The sequence below is a fragment of the Carya illinoinensis genome, chromosome 4 (genome assembly GCF_018687715.1).
Source record: "Carya illinoinensis cultivar Pawnee chromosome 4, C.illinoinensisPawnee_v1, whole genome shotgun sequence".
Classification (NCBI taxonomy): domain Eukaryota; kingdom Viridiplantae; phylum Streptophyta; class Magnoliopsida; order Fagales; family Juglandaceae; genus Carya; species Carya illinoinensis.
In genome coordinates this window covers 22,641,355-22,650,277 of record NC_056755.1, presented here as the reverse complement: position 1 = coordinate 22,650,277, position 8,923 = coordinate 22,641,355, and the positions used below count along the sequence as shown (strand labels likewise).

At 33.3% G+C, this 8,923-nt stretch overlaps 1 long non-coding RNA gene across 1 annotated transcript; it reads right to left on the bottom strand.

Moving 5' to 3' along the window:
* Window positions 1-303: 303 nt before the first annotated feature.
* On the bottom strand, window positions 304-1,965 carry LOC122307232. Its single transcript, XR_006241669.1, has 2 exons — window positions 1,909-1,965; window positions 304-349 (listed from the first exon to the last, which is right to left on the bottom strand). It is a non-coding gene; the product is annotated as an uncharacterized LOC122307232 (long non-coding RNA).
* Between the last annotated feature and the right edge of the window lie 6,958 nt (window positions 1,966-8,923).

Sequence of the window (8,923 nt, the reverse complement as noted above, 5' to 3'; positions counted from 1 at the left end):
TCTAGAATATTAATTTTACGCATAAGATAATGACAATTGAGATAAGCAATCCTTGATTTATTTTTATTTTTCTTTCTCTTTCTTTTATTTTTTTAATTTTTTTAATTTTTCTTGTTTTTTATTTTTATGATTCATGTATAGGGAAACTGTATTATTATTCTTCTTCTAGTTGTTCCATTCATCCCTCTAGCTTATATATATATATATATATATTTATATCTTGGTGATTTGAAGCCACAGAATAGTTGAATTTTGTTTGCTTGGGGAATGGGGGTGTTGAAACATTTAAAAATGACAATCTTCTTCCCAAACAATACAGCCTTTTATATAATAACGATATAAGGTAGCCCTGGAGAAAAAGAAAAAGAATGATCATTATTCAGAAGCAATACAACGAAGTCAAGCATCTAATTCAGTACATATATATATATATATATATATATTTTATCTTTTCAGAGCATGTTGCAGACTCTTGCTGTATAGAATGGTAAGATACAGGACCACCAGCTTCCTCCACCCAACAAAACTCCGTGATATTAGACCACCATGTATGCATGTAGCTAGCACACTCTACAACATGACTCTACCCTCCAGTTGGCGGCTACCTTGTCTTACATTTCTAATTGTCCCATCTCAAAGCACAGGTCTATACAAGCCTCCTTTTTCTCGGCCTATGATAGATTATTTCCACAGTACTCCAAATCCCCAAATCCACCCACAATGGCCAAGGCCTCTAGCTATATCTAGATAGATAGCCAGCCCTCTAAACCCTCAAATTAATAGTAGTATATATATAGTCCCCCAAAGTTTCATTTACATGTTGGGTTTGTTGAGGTGTGTGTCTACATTATGCATGCCTGGCCTAGTACTGGATTCAGCATATATTTAAGACATAATAATATTAACACAGGTGCTCTCTAGATCTAGAGAATTTTTTTAGATTAGGCTGGCATATCATGTAGCTAGGGAATGAGATGGGAGATATATTTCATATTATTTTATACCATTTGAATATTTATATATAGGTGTAATAGGTTACTAATTAACTAGGCTGTGCATTATTAAATTTCTCAACAATTAAATTATTAATTGTATTCATTCTACTTGAATGAGTAACTAGGATAGAAATACAGATAAGCACAGGTAAGCCAGTACCCATATGTACTTGCCTTCATTTGGTAGGCTATGCTACATAATGCTTAGTGGATATAGGGATTAATTAGGCTAGGTATGTACCTTTATTACTACAGGTATAGTCTACACCGCTAAATTGATTACAAACGCCGCTAATAAGATTTACAAAATACCGACGTTTGCACAAATGCCAAAACATGGAAATAGCAACCCTCCATTAACGACGGAAGGTTACGTCGGCAAAAAAATGCCACGAATTAATTAGTGGCGTAGTTTTGGACAGTTGCCGACGCATACCCAACGCCAACAATTTTGTTTTTTTTTTTTTTTTTTTTTTTGTAGTGACGGTGCTGCTAAATCTAACTTGGAAAAGAATTACAAAGTAAATATACATGCAAAGCATATTAACAAAGGAATGCAACGTATACATTCTTGTCAATATACATGCACAAGCCTTCCTCCCTTAAAAACAGAAAACATAATAGTACCAAGATTTAAAAAAAAATGGAGCATTTAAGCTAATAATAAATATTGAAATCTAGCTCGTAAACCTAGATAGTGCAGAAGGCGAAGAAATGGCATTGGTTTATCCTAGCCCCCCACTTTTTCAAAAAAGTCCTCATTTAAGTTCAAAGCTAGAGTAATCAGAGAACCTAATCTTTTTCCAGCCAACCTGAAGCAGCAAATCCAAAACTATACAAAGTAGTATCCATATTCAAAATTTTTATCATTATGGTTTCAAAACTTTTATTGAGATACTTAATCACTTTATACCTTAGTTTATAGTTTATGGTTTTAACTCACACCATACTGAATACATAGACCAAAAGCTTCAAAACAAGATGGTATACTATAATCAGTAATAAGAAAATAGAAAACCCCACACCTAAGCCCCCAACTTTGTGTCAGAGTCAATACCAGCTAATCTTAAGTTAGAAAGCAGAGCATCACACCTAGTTAAAAGCTTCTGATTCCATGCTGGGAGATGAGTTCCACAATTCCCTTCTCAATGCTATCCATTTCAGCATATAGTTTCTCTGCCCGTACCTATATAAAAATTCAACAATGCCAAAACATATTGATTACAAGAAAGAAAGAAAGAAAAGGATCCCCTTGATGTAAGAACCCCACTCCTGCCGTTAAAAAAATTCAGGAACAAAATTTACCTTAATGCAGTTTTCATTAGGACTCTTCCACTTATCTCTACCTCTTCTAGTAATTCTTCTGTTGGAGATGTCTTCTGAAACCTATTGAGCATTTTTTAACTCCTCCAGATTCAAAGCAAGAAGAGATATGGGTTTACTTAAGATGTTCAGCTTGTGTGCCTATCAGCTATTTTTACAGTAACGAAGTGATTCTTATGCATTAATGTTGTAGTGAATTTTTCTCATTGTATATAATGTTGTAGTGAATTTTTCTCATTGTATATGTAAAATTCTTTCAAAGATGAAATATAAAGATATAATTAATAATTAATAATAGAAAGATCACTTCATGTGTCACCCTACTAGTACCCATCCATGCATACACTTGGATTCTCAAATTAATACATTACCACATCACCATGCATGCATAAAGACGTACGTCATGTATATGATACATGCATGAGTTAATATGATTATGTTACAAATATGGCCTAACAAAAATTATATAGAACGTACATCTTTCATATAAAAATCGTATAAAATGTCGGGATAATACATGTACATATACACATGCATAAGTCGATATCTTACATACACTATGTCCAGAATAAAGAACGAATAATTAATTAGTGGATGGAATCCCAATCGTTTCTTAATCTATTCCTATTTTTGGTCGCTTATCATGTTCTTGATCATAATCATCATCTTAATCATGTTGTGGATGTCGGCAATTAGTTTCCTTTTCACAGCCTCTTGTGTATTTATTAGCTGGTGCTTAACTTACTCAAAAATGAGTAAAACTAAAGCGATTCCAAGTGTAGGAGGATGTCGTGTAATACTTAGGAATAAACTCCTAGATCGTCTCCTCAGGGAAAGTTTACTTAAAAATCAAACTCATTGAAAAATGTGAAAACTTTATAAAGAGAAAATAAAATGATGGTATGTGTAAAGGATGGGAGAGGACACTAGTCTTGGACTAGATTCATATTTTTGGATTTTGATTGTCGGATTGGAATGTAAAAGACTAATAGATTAAAGTCAGAATTTAATAAAACTAAATTAAGAATTAAACTAAATTAGAAAGTAATTGACAAAATATGCACTGAAAATTGAAAAGCCCCAAAATCAATGTTCTAGGGTTCATCATTGTATTCAAATCACAAATTCTCAAATTAAACCACAGTAATTGTAATCACTATTAAAATGAAAGCTTAACAAAACGATAAAAATAAATAACATGAATTAAATGAATAACAAATAAATTACTCAAACGTCTAAATCAAAATTTTCCAAAATAATTCAGAAACTTAAAATTGAAATAAAATGACAAGTAGGGAATTGAAAAGATTAAGCCAATTGAATGGAAATGAAGATTCGAAGCGGTGGAGGAGGCCGAGCTGCAGTAGCAATTGGACCCCTCAAGGAGGTCTTCAATCTGCTGCAGTGTGAGTGAATGATCCAGTGAAAATTGTGTAGCTGCGTGAATGATCGCTTGTATGAATCCTCTTCTCCGAATCTAAATGAAAATCAAAGGAAAAATAAATTCTAAGTGTTTCTCTAATCAAAACCGAGTTTTCTAGGCCAAACATCGTCCATAAGATGTAAAAAATCATTTATATACTCTGACGGTGGAATAAACCTTAATCTGTAAAATACGATATTCGCTTGAGCGGAGTGTCAAGCGAATATCGAGCGTTCGACTCTGCTTGACTTCGCTCGAGCTGCCAAATGCCTCCGCTCGAGCGATCTCCTTTCCCGCACACCCACTCGAGTTCACTGTCGAGCAGCAGTTGAGCGCTTGAATCTGCCTGAATTCGCTCAAGCGGCCAAAAGCCGCCGCTCGAGCGATATATACCATAATCCATAGTAATCAACAATTGATAAAATTAAAGCAAAAATTCATGCTTTTAATCAATTAAAATTACAATTTTGATTTATTCATTTTTCCATAGAAAACCAATGATAAAGTAATGAAAGAATTAATATATATTGGTTCTAAAAGCATTAAAAATGCAATAATTCAGCTCAATCAACGCTTCATAGCAACTCGGTGCAGATAATTATATAAGTGGTGTTAATTTTCTTAGATAAATTATGCAACATGTGAAGAATTTATTTTTTATTTGTATTTCTTTTAATACGTTATTTATTGTGTGTTTTCTTTCTAATTGTAGGCAAAAATGATGGAGATGCAGTCAGCTTCTGAGGAATCCTCTCCTATTGACATAGACATATTCACACAAGTGTTCGAGACCAAGTTTAGTATAGTAAGAGGTTTGAGACATTCTTTCAAGCATCCTGATTCATCCTTCACGACCTCATCAACTTCATAAATTAATAATCCTACCAAAAATTTAGAAGCAACTTGGCAAGAAAATAAATATATGAGGTCGAGACAACAAGAGTTGGAGTCTTTCTTGAAACACCAGTCTGATTTAGGGATATGTTTGCAGAAGCAACAGAGAGACCAAGAGAAAAGAATACATAGTGAAGTCCAAGAGTAAGTGTAGTGGGAGATGATGGTTCAAATGGAGCGTGTTATATATGTCACTGCAGCAGAATCACAGTGGGAGAGGAAAGAAAAGGAAATGAATTTTATCATTATATATAACTTATAATATCTAATTTTGATACTTTATAAGAGATTGTTAGTTGTTAAGTGATGGTGTAATATGATAAAATTTATATATTTTTTAATTTTATGAAATTACTGTTTCTAATCTGTACGTTCAAACATTGGTTCACATTCGAACTAACGTTTGAACGTAATTACACAAAATTATAATATATCATTTGAATGTTCAATCCAACGTTTGAACCTACCACCCTCAAATGAACAAAATGTTTGGATGTTTAAATAATTAGTATTCGAACAAACCTTTGCACGTACCAGTTGAGTTCGAATGCTTGATAAAGTGTCGAAAACTGCATGATTAGGCTGCTAAATTAAATAAACTGTTGAACAAAAAGTGAATTAAGCACTTAATTATGCAATGATTTTTAGTACTCAACTCATTGACAAAATTCTGATGTTTATGCACTTAAAGGGATTTATATTGCAACTGATAAGCCACATTAGATTTAATATCCCAAGCTTACCCTTCTGATGCTAACACAAATATTTCACTCAATAGGTTAAGGGGTATTCTTGGAAATACCCAACTATGTACAAATAATTGTTGGTAGAGCAAGATGCAGGGACTAGACAAGAGGGGCACACAAAGCAGGAGCACGACCTAGGAACGCACACCTCAACAATGCGCAGCAAATCGAAATGGAAAGGAGGGGGCTATTGGGAATTTCCGCAGAATCTCATTTCGACATTTTATTTTCATGATTTTTAGTTTTACTTTACTTGGGTCGGTGGGCATTCTACTTTTATTTTTTTTTTCTTTTCTTGTTTTTAGCTTTTAGTTTGGGCTACGGGGAAGCACTCTCTGTCTCTCTTGTTACTTTTTACTTTTTTCCTAGGTTTAGTTGGAGATGGCGTGGGAGGCTCTCTCACTCTGGGGGTTTTGAGATTTTTTTTTTCTGTTATTAGTTTTTCAAACACAGACCTAGGGGGCGGTGGCTTATTTTTCATTTCGAGTTTTTGGTTTTCCGTCTCTCAGATTGGGCAATTTATATTCCTACATATTTATTTCTCTGCATCGTTCTACTTTCGGCATTTCTCTGGGTTTCAAGACTTTGGACGTTTAGAGGTCATCTGGCTATTCGGCATTTTGATTATTCTTCTGCATTTATTTCATACAGCAACTTGAAATGTTAGGGTTCATCATTTTTGAGCATTTTACTAATTTAAAAATGATAGGCTAGATTTTTAGCTCGGGATTCAATGAGTAACTCATGACTATTTTGGGTTGGATTTTCTTCAAGGTTATGGAATTTTGAATGATTAACTTGATAGATTTTATTTCATTTTGCCTATGGGAAAGATTAAAGTTCTATGTTCTTGAACTTGATCAGTCGTAGACATAAAGGCACGATTGATGCTTGAACTTGTAACAAGATTTTGATGGCTTTCTTTCACTTTTACACTTGTTATAAAATCTATCGAGTACCTTGCTTATACTGAAACGTATGCTTATTATTTAATTAACCAATCATAATCTCTTGGAATGAGAAAATGGTTGAGAGAAGATGAAATTAGAGGTAAATTTAACTTCAAATTAGAAATGGGTGAAAATTGCATCCCAAATGTTTGTTTTTTTGCTCCTTACAAGTTTAATTCAACTTCTACACATTTTCCTTAAATCTCTTGGTTTTTGGTCATTTTTAGAAACATAGATTCACATTGCATTTCACCCTTTTTTATCTTCATCTCTCATAGTCGAAACATTTTTTTTATATAACAAAAATCTCACAAATGCTTTGATGACCATTTGTCCCTGTGGAATACGATCCTGGACTTATCCTTTATATAACTTGACACTTTTACATGTGGAAGCACATTTGAGACCCAGTCGATGCTTATTCGTTAACATTGAAACTAACGTCCGTACGTAATACCCATTACGTTTGAACATTCGTCCGTTAATGTTCGATTAGACATTCGAGCGTTTAATGCAGTTAACGTTTAGACATATAAACGTTCGAACCGTAACCAACGAACGTTAACTTCTATTGTTCAAATGTCAATCGGTCGGGTTGACCTTCGAACATTCTGTTGGACGTTCGAGCATTACTTTCTGTGATAGATTTCAACTGTCACAGAAAAATGGCAAGTTTGAACATTACTCCAAAATGATCACCTCCAACCGTCACTAAAAATATTTTTTGTGACAGTTTCCTCTGTCACAAAAGGTATATAATGTTGTAGTGAATTTTTCTCATTGTATATGTAAAATTCTTTCGAAGATGAAATATAAAGATATAATTAATAATTAATAATAGAAAGATCACTTCATGTGTCGCCCTACTAGTACCATCCATGCATACACTTGGATTCTCAAATTAATACATTACCACATCACCATGCATGCATAAAGACGTACGTCATGTATATGATACATGCATGAGTTAATATGATTATGTTACAAATATGGCCTAACAAAAATTATATAGAACGTACATCTTTCATATAAAAATCGTATAAAATGTCGAGATAATACATGTACATATACACATGAGTAAGTTGATATCTTACATACACTATGTCCAGAATAAAGAACGAATAATTAATTAGTGGATGGAATCCTAATCGTTTCTTAATCTATTACTATTTTTGGTCGCGTATCATGTTCTTCATCATAATCATCATCTTAATCATGTTGTGGATGTCGGCAATTAGTTTCTTTTTCACAGCCTCTTGTGTATTTATTAGCTGGCGCTTCATAGCAACTCGGTGCCTCAGGATGCGTTTTGCAATCTACATGAATATTAGCAGCTCCTACAGCTCCATAGCCAAGGAAGCCTGCATTTGTATCTTGAACCCAAAGCCCACAAACCATAAACAAGCAGATTAGGAAAATAACAGTTCCTCTTGACATTGCCATCGTGCTTCAGTGAAGATTGCAATTAAAGGACGTTCTCTTGTCTGAGTGGAGTTTACAGGGCGGCGAGATGATAAATAAAAAAGAAAGAAAGAAAGAGGGTTGCTTGCTAGGTGACTCTGGGATATTAAAAGGTGGGTAGTGTTGGGATATTTATAGCACAAGGTTGCACTAAATATAACCTATTTGCATAGATCATTTGATTACATATATATATATATATATATATACACACATATTCTAAATAAAGGGTATGAAGAGAATTAGTTATAGGATAAATGTGTTTGATGCCGAGGAACATGAAAATCGTATAAATATGATTATGTCTTCTCTCTAGATAAATCTCGAACCCGTATATTGTGCATGCACAAGGCTTTTAACAAGTTTTGTAAAAAATTTAAAGCACATAATCATGCTGTAGAAAAGTAAAAATGGAGCAGTTAAATTCTTAGTTGTGTTTTAATGGTTAAATAAAACTTCTATACCACATCCTACAACGCACATGTTACGTGGCATTTTTTGTATTTTTTTAAATTATTTTATTATTATTATGATTATTTTTTTTCTTGAACGCTAAAATGCAAGATGTTGAACTCTTTTCCTCCCTTCTCCACATTCTCCCCTTCGCCCTCCCTTCTGCGTTCTCCCCTCCACCAATCTGATCACCCGAATCTTCTACGTCTGGAAAATGACAAACCGAAAGCAAGATCAACACAGCAGTTTGTTTTCTTTGTCTTCTCTCCCTGTACCATTAATGAAAGCTACATTTCCAGAAAATGAAGTTAGATGATTGAAGGAAGTGTCGTGATCTTTTTGCAAGTTCAGATTATCAAGTATTCTAGATTTATATCGTTTAATTATTTACATTTATATTCGTTCTATATATTATATGTATATATATTACAATTAATATTCTTAATTAATTTTGTAACACTTAAGCTCTACAAATACACAGAATAAATCCGCTTTGATCGTCCATTCTCGTGCAAGTTCAAGGTTATTGTGCCGTCTTGGTGAGAAAATGGTAAAAAATAGCTTATAGAAATAAATTTTTTCTGATATTCTTTTATTTAAGTACTAACATTATCTTTAAAAATTGCTACTATGGCTTTGTTAGAAACGTGATAATCTTAAAAAAATTTCCCTTATTCA